Source organism: Coenobita brevimanus, chromosome 107, assembly GCF_032717465.1.
Source record: "Coenobita brevimanus isolate Jiangsu-jjx chromosome 107, ASM3271746v2, whole genome shotgun sequence".
NCBI lineage: Eukaryota > Metazoa > Arthropoda > Malacostraca > Decapoda > Coenobitidae > Coenobita > Coenobita brevimanus.
Genome location: NC_137060.1, coordinates 21,730,021 through 21,742,096, shown reverse-complemented (window position 1 = coordinate 21,742,096; position 12,076 = coordinate 21,730,021).

Below are 12,076 nucleotides of genomic sequence, written 5' to 3'. Positions count from 1 at the left end.
GGATACTGGCAAGTGCCTATGACTGAACGTGCTAGGGAGATCTCATGTTTTGTAACATTAGGAAAGACATTTGCATGTTCTGTAATGCCATGTACAGATTGTTTTAGAGTAATAAGAAATTTCCTTTGTAAATTTCTTTTTTCTTTGTGGGGAGGTGTTACATAGCCTATGATTTCATCATCTTTTGTGTAATTTTGACGCGCAGTGTGCTGCATGTTTGATCACAAGCGTGTTCTGCCTCAGTCCCCCCCCTTCTACCGTTATAGTAGAGTAAGTCGTCATTTCTGTTGTTGAGTGCGGGATTTTCAGCTCTTTGTCCCCATGGCTTCATTTGCGCGTCCTTCTTACAAGTTGTATCAAGCTCTGCCGGCCCCTATATAATGAGCTCAGTCTCTGCATCATTGCCACTTAGATCTGCTCCTAATTGTTCACATCTCTGTCCTCCCCTGTACAGATATTATTATTGTGAGTGCTCAAGAAATCTCCAAACATCTAGCAGCTGTGTGTAATTTGAGTATAACTGTTGTTGCATTTTTTCTTGTACTGTGTAGCATAGGGTTGATTCTTAGGCCTAGTGAGGTCTTTGTGATTAATGTGGGGTTTTATATCAGTCATTTTTAAATAATATTTTGTATCTGTAACAATTTATCTTGCATTAACTGAGCATTATCTGGTATCTCATTTTATCAGGGCTGATTTAGATAAATTTACTGTTGCTAATTTCGTGTTAATAGAGGCTATTGCAGTTAACCATATATTTAACATGTTTTTTGCCATTACATTATCCTTATGAGTCCTGAATGTTTTGTTGTTAGTTTGAGCATTAAACTTTAACTTGTAATTTTACCTAACTCTTTGTTTTGAACCTGGAACGTTACGGGACAGTAGTGATTTTTAGCATTCTCACTTAAAGTGTACATTATCTTTCGCTGTTCCGTAACAATATATATATATATATATATATATATATATATATATATATATATATATATATATATATATATATATATATATATATATTAGTAAAGACCATTATATAAAAGAAACACTTTTGCATGTTCCATTTGTATTATCAGTTTTAAAATATTGTGTGAAGTTATATTTGGTGTATCAGTAACTCTTACAAATATTTACGCAATGGTAATGGTTGTAATATTGCAACCCTATGGGAGTTCCTCTACAGCTGGTGACTGGCTAGCAGCACTATCGTGCTTGCATACTATTCGCTTTTCAACGCTCTTTCAACACTAAGCTAACTCTCCCAGAAGGTAATGAAATGCAGTTTCTTAAACTGTTTAAGGTATTTTACCTTTCTGTAGTGGTGTGAGCAGTTTTTGAAACATGTCACTTTTTCTCGATTTATGTCCGTGTGATAGAGTAACGTGAGTGGATGAGATCCCTGGTGTGGAGATGTTAATCTTTTTTTCCAGTTACATTAAGTGGGAGGATCCAAAAGCAAGAAGGAAATACAAATGTAGAAGGACTATCACCAAAAAGCCTAGTAAAGAGTGTCAAGTTATATACTACAAAGGAAGGAAAAATGAGAGTTAGTGGTGTAGGACTTCTAAATCTTGCAGACAGTAATGATAAACTGAGCAATGTATCTGACAAAGTAGCATGGGCTGTAATTAGACTATGCAAAATATACACCCTGAAAGTAATACAAGTATATGCACCGACTTCTCAGTGTTCAGATGAAGAAATAGGTAAACTTGCAAAACACCATCTTCACCCACTGCTATTCGCTCGCCGTCCTTTCACTGACTGACTTCACTTTCTGACTCTAAATACTCTGTCCTTTACCGACTACTTCCTCTGTCTGACTTACTAATTCCATCACACTCTCACTGTCTCTCTAGCACTGACTGACTTGCTCACTCACTGACTGTTCAGTGATTGTCCATTACTGACGCTGATTCTCACTGTCTGACTGACTGTCACTAACTCGCTGTCACACAAGGATTAGCAGTCCCTAACACTCTTGTTCACTAAACTCACTGCCGGGCACACAACCAACTCCATCCATTGCTCTCTTACTCAAACGAATTGAACCATCCAGTATTTTTTTTTTTTTTTTTGCCTATCGACCACTGGGGCCAAAGCCCGTGGCCCGTGGTCATTAACATTATATATATATATATATATATATATATATATATATATATATATATATATATATATTATATACTTAATATTACGGAACAGAGAGAGATAATGAACACTTCAAGTGAGAATACTAAAATCACTATTGTCCCGCAAAGTTCCAGGTTCAAAACAAAAGACTTAGGGAAAATTGCAAGTTAAAGTTTAATGCTCAAACTAACAACTAAACATTCAGGACTCATAAGGATAATGTAATGGCAAAACAGGTTATATATATGGTTAACTGCAATAGCCTCTATTAACACGAATTTAGCAAAAGCAATTGATCTAAGTCAGCCCTGATAAAATGAGAAAACCAGATAATGCTCAGTTAAAGCAAGATATAATATTATTACAAATACAAACTATTTACACACACCACAAAGCCAGTCAGGAGACAGGACGTGTGTGCTGGGCAATCCCCATGTCCTCTTCTCCCCATTTACTGTTTTTTAATCAGCCCATACACCACTGGCCGGGCTAATGTATGGCCCAGCCTGCACTATATGTGCAGGGAATCTTTCAACGAACGAACGAACGAACAAAATATTACTAATACTGGCTGACAGTATGGAACCAATATGAATCATAAAAACTTTACCAGGCTTACGAATTAACGCCTTAGGCTATACAGTACAAGAAAAATGGTAATAACACTTATACACAAATTATACAGCAGCTAGATGGCTGGAGACTTCCTGAGCACTCACAAAAATAATAATATACTGTACAGGGGAGGACAGAGATCTGAACAGAATGAGGAGTAGATCTAAGTGGCAACTAATGCAGAGACTGAGCTCATTATATAGGGGGCCAGCAGAGCTTGATTCAACTTGTAAGAAGGACGCGCAAATGAAGGCATAGGTGACGAAGAGTTGACAATCCTGCTCTGAACAACAGAAAGAACGACTGACTCTACTATAAGGGGAGAAGGGGGGAGTGAGGTAGAACACGCAAGCCTGGTCACTATGGAAGCCACGTGGCGAATCGTGAACAAACATGCAGCATACTGTATATTAGGATCATACAAAGGATAATGCAGTCATGAACAAAACTGTATCATAAGTTAGAACTGTACAAGGGATGATGAAATCATAAGCTATGTAACACCTCCCCACAAAGAAAAATAAATTTACAAATGAAATTTCTTATTACTCTAAAACAATCTGTCTAAAGTCTAGATAAGCAATCTGCAATAACATTTTCTTTCCCCTTGACATGTTGTATGTCTAATCAATACTCCTGAAGAAGTAGACTCCATCTTGTCAATCTCTGATTTTTATCTTTAAACTTACTAAGGAATTTCAGTGGGTTATGATCGGTATAAATGACTATGGGGTCAAAACCAGAACACAAACAAAATGAAAAATGCTGTAAACCCAAAATCAAGGCCAAAAGCTCTTTCTCAATAGTTGAGTAGTTCTTTTGAGGTGGAGTGAACTTCTTACTGTAATAAGATACAGGGTGATCAATACCCTGATCATCCTCTTGCAGCAAAACAGCCCCAGCTCCTGTATCACTTGCGTCAACAGCCATCTTAAAAGGCTTAGCAAAATTTGGAGTAGCGAGCACTGGCTGACTTAATAGGAAAGGTTAAAGTTTACTGAAAGAGGATTCACAGTTATCGGTCCAGACAAATTTAACTCCCTTTTTCAGTAGGTCTGTAAGTGGTGATACAAGAATTGAAATGTTAAGAACAAATCTCCTGTAATAATCTACCATTCCCAAAAATCTTTGTAGCTCTTTCCTACTTTTAGGTCTGGGAAGATCACTTATAACCTGAACCTTAGCTCCTGGTGGTGCAACGTGTCCATCACCAATTACATACCCAAGGTACTGAACTTTAGCTTGACCAAACTCACACTTTGATAAATTAGCTACAAGATTAGCCTGAACCAAAAGCTCAAGAAATTTACTGACATGGCATAGGTGATCTTTCCAGTTGTCACTGAAGATTAATACATCATCAATATAAACAACACACCTGCCAAACCCTCTGTTACAACGTCCATGAGCTTCTGAAAAGTGGCTGGTGCATTCTTCATACCATATGGCATTACAGAACATGCAAAAGTCTTTCCTAGTGTTACAAAACATGAGATCTCCATAGCACATTCAGTCATAGGTACTTGCCAGTATCCCTTTAACAAATCAAACTTACTTATGTACCTAGCCTTTCCGATCTTGTCTATGCAATCTTCCACGCGAGGGAGAGGGTAAGTGTCAGTTCTGGTTATCTGATTAACATGTCTGTAGTCGATGCAAAGCCGCTGTGACCCACCTGGCTTAGGGACTAGAGTGACAGGAGAACTCCACTCGCTCTGACAGGGCTCAATCATCTTCTGGTCCAACAGGTAGCCAAGCTCCTTCCGGATGAGAGGAACTTTCACTGGGTTCACACGGTAAGGAGGCAGTTTAATTGGCTTGCGGGTACTCCTGCAGCAATGCCGAAAACTCCTGCCTTTCCTTGGAAGCTAGATTAGAAAGCTTAGTCTGGAGATCATTCATGATATCAGGATTCTTCCCCAAACTATCACTCAGGCTCATACTGGATGGGAGAGCTTCTCTTACAGACTCGGGTGGAACAGCTACAGTGCACACTGGGTTATTTTCGTCCCACCTGTGATATAATTTTAGCATGTTGATGTGACAAAGTTACTTGTTCTTTCTACGATCTGGTGTGGCGATGACATAGTTACATCACTGAGTTTCTTCTCCACGAAATAAGGACCACTAAACTTGGCTTGAAGAGGTTGCCCATGCACCGGTAGCAGAATCACAACCTGATCTCCTGGCTGAAAGTGGCATAACCTGGACTTCTTATCATACCAAGCCTTCATCTTCACCTGAGCAGCTCCTAAATTCTCTCTCGCCAGCTGTAAAGCAGTGGACAGCCGTTCTTTGAACTTCATCACATACTCCAGCAGGTTGACGTCATCTTCCTCCGACAGCCAGCATTCCTTGAGTGGCTTAAGGGGTTGTAGCTTAAGAGGTCCTCTTACTTCATGGCCAAACAGTAGTTCAAAGGATGAGAAGCCCAGTGATTCATTTGGAGATTCTCTTGCGGCAAATACAACGAATGGAAGACCTTTATCCCAATCTTTCTGATGATCCAAACAGTATTTCCTGAGCATCGATTTGAGTGTTTGGTGATATCTCTCCAACGCTCCTTGGGTCTGGGGATGGTAAGCTGAAGACGTGATCTGGGTGATGCCCAACTCTTTCAGAGACTGCTTGAAAACATTTGACATGAAATTACTTCCCCGGTCTGACGGTACATCCTTGGGCAGACCAAACTTGGTGAAGAACCTTAGCATTTCCTTAACCACGTTCTTTGCTGAGATATTTCTAAGTGGAATGGCTTCAGGATAACGAGTAGCCATATCAATCCCGGTCAACATAAGAAAATCCTGAAGAAGTGTTAGGAAGAGGGCCCACAATATCCACCAACACACGGGTGAATGGCACCTCAAAAGGAGGAATGGGAACTAGAGGTGCAACCTTTTCGGTCTGATTACACTTCCCCACAACTTGACAGGTGTGACAAGACTTACAATACCAGCAAACATCTCTGAAGATACCTGGCCAGTAGAAGTGTTTCAAAATGCGTGCTACAGTCTTCCTCACTCCAAGGTGTCCTGCCAAAGTCGAATCATGAGCCACTCTAATGATATCCTGCCTACAAACACGAGGGATGACATCTTGATGTACAACCTCCCATTCACAGTCGGCTGATGCTGTTGGGGGTCTCCACTTTCTCATAAGTACTCCTGACTTTATATAATAACAAGTAGAAGCACCAGCTGAATCTTCCTCACTGCAAGCAGAGTTAGCTAGACCATTCAACTCAGGGTCAGCAACCTGCAACTCAACCAACTCTTGACGAGACAAATTATCAACACTACGGGGTACTGCCTCATCTGGTGAGTGGTCCAAATTAGCAAGAAAAGTGTCAGCTAGGATAACATCATCATCATCATTATCCTCTAAGTCACCAGTAACTTTAGACTTAGCCCTAGTGGCAGCACATGCAGAGAACACATCAGGGACATCACAATCCTGGGTCGCAGTCACTGGTTCACTAGACAACTGTGGAGCTGGACACACTTGACTTCCACCAATATCATTTCCAAGTAAGAAAGTTACACCTGACATTGGGAGTGTCTCAACCAACCCAACCATAACGGAACCATTAACAAAACCAGACTCTAAATTCACTCTGCACAGAGGGACAGAGAAGTAATTATTCCCTACACCTTGTATGATTACAGCTTCATCAGAGGAATTAACATTAGAACCTAGAACACTGGTCAGCATAATGGATTAGCAAGCACCTGTATCACGATATATTTTAACTGATTTCTTGTCATTACTGTCCAGAGGACTGACAAAACCATCAGACAGGAAATTAGCACATGAACTCTTGAGAGTGTCACCCACGTTACTGCTCAAAAGAGGAGCTTCATCATGAGAATTTAATTTACCCCTCAAAGCAGGTTCAGTTAACTCGGTTAAAGAATTCTGAGAACTCTCAAGGGTGGACACTAGACCAATTGACTGAATACTTAAAGACTTCTTTTTGTTCACATCACGCTGTCTCATGAAACATTTCTCCGTAGTATGACCAAGCTTACTACAATAAGTACATTTACTTTTCTGAAATCTAGAGGTTGAGCTGGTATTTACTTCCTGAGAAACATTATCTTTATTCTCTTTCCTGTTGCCTGTACTCTGAGTAGAGGCAACGTATTTACTCTCAGCTTTCCTTTTTTCTTTAGAATATCTATTGTGAATGAGAACATATTCATCAGCTAAAACTGCAGCATCAGACAAATCATCTATTCTTTTCTCATCAAGATATAGGCTTACATCTTTATTAATACACCTTTTGAAGTCCTCCAGCAAAATCATCTGCTTAAATTTATCAAAATCAGAATTTACATTCTTAGAATTTAACCACTGCTCTAACAGATCTTCTTTGATTTTTGCATACTCAACATGGGATTGCTTATCTTGCTTATAAGTTGTCCTAAATTTTACTCTATTGGCTTCAGGAACAAGTTCATAGGCCTTAAGAATCAAGCTCTTAACTACATCATAATTATCACATTGATCCTGAGGCAACGATGCATAAGTTACTTGAGCTTTACCGGTGAGAACAGTTTGAAGGAGTTCTGGCCAATACTTTTTGGGCCAATTAAGACCTGTAGCTACCCTCTCAAACAACTGAAAATACTTTGTTATATCAGATTCATTAAAAGGAGGGACAAGTTTAACATTTTTAGCCAAATCAAAATCATCAGAGCTAGATGATCCAGTTCCACCTTGTTTCATGCAATACTCATGGTCTGCCTGAATCCTAGCAAGTTCAATTTGTGCCTGAGCCTGTTCCTGTGCCTCGTGAATACGAGCCTGAGACACAGCCTCCTTAGCATGTGCCTGAAACAAAGCCTCCTTAGCAGCTTCCTGAAATAAAGCCTCCTTAGCACGAGCCTGAAACTCAGCCTCCTTAGCACGAGCCTCCTGCAAGGCTAGCTGAAACTCAGCTATTTCAATCTGCGTTTGCTCATCTGGAGGAGTTACATTAAACAAGCTTTTATTAATCATGCCAACAATTTGATCTTTAGATTGATGAGAGTGAACAGCAATTCCAAATTGTTGAGCAACAAGCTTAAGTCCATTCTTCGTTCTGTTTTCTACATCAAACACTGATTTGGCTAAAAAATTAACAAAAATTTTTTAGCTTCATCCAGAGTAGTAATAGTAGACATCATGAATAAATCAGTCACAAAATATAAAGAAATATCCTTATGATAATATCCTGAATCTTCTGATAAGAGGTCGCCAAACTAATGTTACGGAACAGAGAGAGATAATGAACACTTCAAGTGAGAATACTAAAATCACAACTGTCCCCCAACGTTCCAGGTTCAAAACAAAAGACTTGGGTAAAATTACAAGTTAAAGTTTGATCCTCAAACTAACAACTAAACATTCAGGACCCATAAGGATAATGTAATGGCAAAACAGGTTACATATATGGTTAACTGCAATAGCCCCTATTAACACGAATTTAGTAAAAGCAAATTTATCTAATCCAGCTGTGATAAAATGAGAAAACCGGATAATGATCAGTTAAAGCAAGATATAATATTATTACGGATACAAAATATTGCTAATATTGGCTGACAGTATGGAACCAATATGAATCATAAAAACTCTACCAGGCTTACGAATTAACGCCTTAGGCTATACAGTACAAGAAAAATGGTAATAACACTTATACTCAAATTATACAGCAGCTAGATGGCTGGAGACTTCCTGAGCACTCACAAAAATAATAATATATTGTACAGGGGAGGACAGAGATCTGAGCAGAATGAGTAGATCTAAGTGGCAACTAATGCAGAGACTGAGCTCATTATATAGGGGGCCAGCAGAGATTGATTCAACTTGTAAGAAGGACGCGCAAATGAAGGCATAGGGGATGAAGAGTTGACAATCCTCCCCTGAACAACAGAATGAACGACTTACTCTACTGTAAGGTGAGAAGGGGGGAGTGAGGTAGAACACGCAAGCCTGGTCACTATGGAAACCACGTGGCGAATCGTGAACAAACATGCAGCATACTGTACATTAGGATCATACAAAGGATAATGCAATCATGAACAAAACTGTATCATAAGTAAGAATTAAACAAGGGATGATGAAATCATAGGCTATTTAGCAATATATATATATATATATATATATATATATATATATATATATATATATATATATATATATATATATATATATATATATATATATATATATATATATATATATATATATATATATATATAAATATATATATATATATAAATATATATATATATATATATCTATATATATATATATATATATATATATATATATATATATATATATATATATATATATATATATATATATATATATATATATATATATATATATATCTATATATATATACATCTATCTATCTATGTATCTACCTATCTATCTATCTATATATATATTTAGATAGATAGATAGAAAGATAGATAGATATAGATATATTGATATATATATAAATATATATATTTATATATATATATATATATATATATATATATATATATATATATATATATATATATATATATATATATATATATATATATTGTTACATAGCCTATGGTTTCATCATCCTTTGTATAATTCTAACGTACAGTATGCTGCATGTTTCATCACGATTCGCCTCGTGGTTTCCATAGTGCGTGTTCTACCTCACTCCCCCCTTCCCCCCCTTATAGTAGAGTATGTCGTTCTTTCTGTTGTTCAGAGCAGGAGTGTCATTTTTTTGTCCCCTTTGGCTTCATTTGCGCGTCCTTCTTACAAGTTGTATCAAGCTCTGCCGGCCCCTATATCATAAGCTCAGTCTTTGTATTAATTGCCACTTAGATCTACTCCTCATTTTGTTCATATCTCTGTCCTCCCCTGTACAGTTGTTATTTTTGTGAGTGCTCAGGAAGTCTCCAAGTATCTAGCTGCTGTATAATTTGAGTATAAGTGTTATTACTTTTTTCTTGTACTGTAAAGCATAAGGTGTTAATTCATAGGCCTAGTAAGGTTTTTGTGATTCATGTAAAGTTCATATTGTCAGCCATTATTAATATTTTGTATCTGTAATAATATATCTTGCATTAACTGAGCATTATCCGGTTTTCTCATTTTATCAGGGCTAACTTAGATAAATTTACTCCTGCTAATTTCGTGTTAATAGCGGCTATTGCAGTTACCCATAAATTTAACCTGTTTTTGCCATTATATTATCCTTATGAGTCCTGAATGTTTAGTTGTCAGTTTGAGCATTAAACTTTAACTTGTAATTTTACCTAACTCTTTTGTTTTGAACCTGGAACTTTGCAGAACAGTTTTCTCTGTTCCGTAACATAAATTTGGCGACCTCTTATCACGATATTCAGGATATTATCATAAGGATATTGCTTGATATTTTGTGACTGTGATTTATTCATGATGTCTACTATTACTACTCTTGATGAAGCCAAAGAGTTTTTGTCAAATGTGCAAACAGTGTGTGATGTAGAAAACAGAACAAAGAATGAACTTAGGCTTGTTGCTCAACAATTGGGAATTGCTGTTCGCTCTCATCATTCTAAAGATCAAATTGTTGACATGATTAATGAAAGCTTGTTTAATCCAACTCCTCCAGATGAGCAAACGCAGATTGAATTAGCTAAGTTACAGCTAGCCCTGAAGCAGGCTCGTATTCAGGAGGCACAGCTACAGGCTCAGGCACAAATTGAACTTGCTAGGATTCAGGTAGACCATGAGTATCGCATCAAACAAGGTGGAACTGGATCATCTAGCTCTGATGATTTTGATGTAGCTAAAAATGTTAAACTTGTCCCTCCTTATAATGAATCTGATTTAACAAAGTTAATTCATTTGTTTGAGAGGGTAGCTACAGGTTTTAATTGGCCCAAAAAGTATTGGCCAGTACTCCTTCAAACTGTACTCACCGGTAAAGCTCAAGTAACTTATGCATCTTTGCCTCAGGATCAATCTGATAATTATGATGTAGTTAAGAGCTTGATTCTTAAGGCCTATGAGCTTGTTCCTGAAGCCTATAGAGTAAAATTTAGGACAACTTATAAGCAAGATAAGCAATCCCATGTTGAGTATGCAAAAATCAAAGAAGATCTGTTAGAGCAGTGGTTAAATTCTAAGAATGTAAATTCTGATTTTGATAAATTTAAGCAGATGATTTTGCTGGAGGACTTCAAAAGGTGTATTAATAAACATGTAAGCCTATATTTTGATGAGAAAAGAACAGATAATTTGTCTGATGCTGCAGTTTTAGCTGATGAATATGTTCTCACTCACAAGAGATATTCTAAAGAAAAAAGGAAAGCTGAGAGTAAGTACGTTGCCTCTACTCAGAGTACAGGTAACAGGAAAGAGAATAAAGATGATGTTTCTCAGGAAGTAAATACCAGCTCAACCTCTAGATTTAAGAAAAGTAAATGTACTTATTGTAGTAAGCTTGGTCATACTACGGAGAAATGTTTCAGGAGACAGTGTGATGTGAACAAAAAGGAGTCTTTAAATATTCAGTCAATTGGTCTAGTGTCCACCCTTGAGAGTTCCCAGAATTCTTTAACTGAGTTAACTGAACCTGCTTTGAGAGGTAAATTAAATTCTCATGATGAAGCTCCTCTTTTGAGCAGTAACGTCGGTAATACTCTCAGGAGTTCATGTGCTAATTTCCTGTCTGATGGTTTTGTCAGTCCTCTGGACAGTAATGACAGGAAATCAGTTAAAATATATCGTGATACAGGTGCTTGCTAATCCCTTATGCTGACCAGTGTTCTAGGCTCTAATGTTAATTCCTCTGATGAAACTGTAATCTTACAAGGTGTAGGGAATAATTACTTCTGTCCCTTTGTGCAGAGTGAATTTATAGTCTGGTTTTGTTAATGGTTCCGTTATGGTTGGGTTGGTTGAGACACTCGCAATGTCAGGTGTAACTTTCTTACTTGGAAATGATATTGGTGGAAGTCAAGTGTGTCCAGCTCCTCAGTTGTCTAGTGAGCCAGTGGCTGCGGCGCAGGATTTTAGTGTCCCTGATGTGTTCTCTGCATGTGCTGTCACTAGGGCTAAGTCAAAAGTTACTGGTGACTTAGAGGATAATGATGATGATGATGTTATCCTAGCGGACACTTTTCTTGCTAATTTGGACCACTCACCAGATGAGGCAGTACCCCGTAGTGTTGATAATTTGTCTCGTCAAGAGTTGATTGAGTTGCAGGTTGCTGACCCTGAGTTGAAAGGTCTAGCTAACTCTGCTTGCAGTGAGGAAGAGTCAGCTGGTGCTTCTACTTGTTATTATATAAAGTCAGGAGTA